At 54.6% G+C, this 2,452-nt stretch overlaps 1 protein-coding gene and 1 non-coding gene across 2 annotated transcripts in view; both read right to left on the bottom strand.

The window, feature by feature from the left end:
* Nucleotides 1-2,452, bottom strand: part of LOC107122511 (breast cancer anti-estrogen resistance protein 3-like) — a 28,259-nt gene that overhangs the window by 17,362 nt on the left and 8,445 nt on the right. The gene's annotated exons all lie outside the window — the stretch shown is intronic.
* TRNAA-AGC lies at nucleotides 2,294-2,365 on the bottom strand. Its single transcript has one exon. It is a non-coding gene; the product is annotated as a tRNA-Ala (tRNA).

Below are 2,452 nucleotides of genomic sequence, written 5' to 3' on the forward strand. Positions count from 1 at the left end.
CTCCCCACCACAGACACCCTGTGAGGTAAAAGAAGAGATTGGATTTATACCCCATGGCCCTTCACTCAGAGTCTCAGAGCGGCTTACAAACTCCTTTCCCTTCCCCTCCCCACAATGGACACCCTGTGAGCAGTGTTCCCTCTACGCTGAGTTAGTGTAAGCTGGCTGACAGTTTTTTAGCCTCCGGCTCACACATTTTTGCCTCAGCTCAGGAAGGAGGGCTCCAGATTTAATTTATGCGGTACCCAAATCGCTTGCTCACAACTTTAATGCCGGCAGCTCACAAAAGTAGAATCTTTGCTCACAAGACTCCACAGCTTAGAGGGAGCATTGCCTGTGATAGGTGGGGCTGAGAGAGCTCTGAGAGAACTGCCCTTGAGAGAACAGCGCTGAAAAAAACTTGTGACTGACCCAAGGTCACACCAGCAGCTCCATGTGGAGCAGTGGGGAATCAAACCTGGTTCTCCCAGATTAGAGTCCGCGCACTAAACCACGACACCAAACCTCGAAGAAGCAGAAGAAGAGATTGGACGCCGAATCGGACCCTCGGTCCATCAAAGTCAGTGTTGTCCGCTCAGGCTGGCAGCCACTCTCCAGGGTCTCAGGCGGAGGTCTTTCACATCACCTCCTGCCTGGTCCTTTTTCACTGGAGATGCCGGGGATTGAACCTGGGACCTTCTGCGTGCCAAGCAGAGGCTCTGCCACTGAGCCACGGCCCTCCGCTTGGCTTGTGAACTGCTCGCCCTGGGTCCTGAACCCCCTTGCCAATTCCAGTCCCGCGAGGTGCACATTCCACTCCGGATCTCCTTGGATTATTGCCTGGAAGCCCTGCCTGGATCTCCTTGGCTTCCCACCCAGGAACTCCGCGCCTCCAGCTCAGGGACAGATCCAGGACCTGCCTGCTTGGATCCCCAGAGACAGGGATATCGGCCTTCCCAGAAGGCTGCTCCGTGCACAGTAGGATAGACCAACTCCCTCCCTTCCAGCCAGTTTGGTGTAGTGGTTAAGTGCGCGGACTCTGATCTGGGAGAACCGGGTTTGATTCCCCACTCCTCCACTTGCACCTGGCTGGATGACCTTGGGCAAGCCGTAGTTCTGTCAGAGCTGTCCTTGAAAAAGAGCAGTTTCTGTCAGAACTCTCTCAAGCCCACCGACCTCACAAGGGCGTCTGTTGTGGGGAGGGGGAGGAGATTGTAAGCTGCTCTGAGACTCCTTTGGGTAGTGAAGAGTGGGATATAAATCCAATTCTTCTTCTTTCCCAGGGACTCTTGTCTCTGTAACACCCTCAAATATTATTCGGACTGCAAGCCCTACCCCCATTCCCCTCAAATAAACCGTACTTGATTGTTCTCTCGCAGTCTCACTTCAGTCTCCTCTGTTCAAACTTGTTGTTTGATCCTTAAAAACAAGAGAGCGGCAGGGAGGGTCTAAGTCCAGGTTCCAGCATGTCTTTTCTCTACCCAGGCGTTAAAGCCTCCGTCATTAGTTCCTGCTCACTTCAGGCGGGTGAGCCACAAATTTAGAGTCAGGCAGGAGAGTTATGGAAAAGCCTTCGTTAACAAATCGACTTGAAGCACACGTGAAGCTGCCTTCTACTGAATCAGTCCATGAAAGTCAGTATTGTCCGCTCAGACTGGCAGCTGCTCTCCAGGGTCTCAGGCAGAAGGTCTTTCCCATCGCCTCCTGCCTGGTCCTTTCAACTGGAGATGCCGGGGATTGAACCTGGGACTTTCTGCATGCCAAGCAGAGGCTCTGCCACTGAGCCAGGGTCTCGGGTCAAGGTCTTTCCCATCACCTCCTGCCCGGTCCTTTCTAACTGGAGATGCCGGAGGGGGGGACTAAACCTGGGACCTTCTGCATGCCAAGCAGAGGCTCTGCCACTGAGCCAGGGTCTCAGGTCAGGGTCTTTCCCATCACCTCCTGCCTGGTCCTTTTGACTGGAGATGCCGGGGATTGAACCTGGGACTTTCTGCATGCCAAGCAGAGGCTCTGCCACTGAGCCAGGGTCTCTGGTCAAGGTCTTTCCCATCACCTCCTGCCTGGTCCTTTCAACTGGAGATGCCAGGGATTGAACCTGGGACCTCCTGCATGCCAAGCACTGAGCCACATCCCCTCTTTGCAGGTCTCCATGTGTCAGGTGGAGGTCTTTCCCATCACCTGCTGCCTTGTCCTTTCAACTGGAGATGCAGGGGATTGAACCTGGGACCTTCTGCATGCCAAGCAGAGGCTCTGCCACTGAGCCAGGGTCTCAGGTCAGGGTCTTTCCCATCACCTCCTGCCTGGTCCTTCTAACTGGAGATGCCGGGGATTGAACTTGGGACCTTCTGCATGCTAAGCAGATGCTCTACCACTGAGCCACAGCCCCTCTTTACAGCTCTCCAGGGTCTCAGGCGGAGGTCTTTCCCGTCACCTCCTGCCTGGTCCTTTTAACTGGAGATGCCGGGGATTGAAC

The sequence above is a fragment of the Gekko japonicus genome, unplaced genomic scaffold, assembly GCF_001447785.1.
Source record: "Gekko japonicus isolate JY-2015 unplaced genomic scaffold, Gekko_japonicus_V1.1 scaffold5272, whole genome shotgun sequence".
NCBI lineage: Eukaryota > Metazoa > Chordata > Lepidosauria > Squamata > Gekkonidae > Gekko > Gekko japonicus.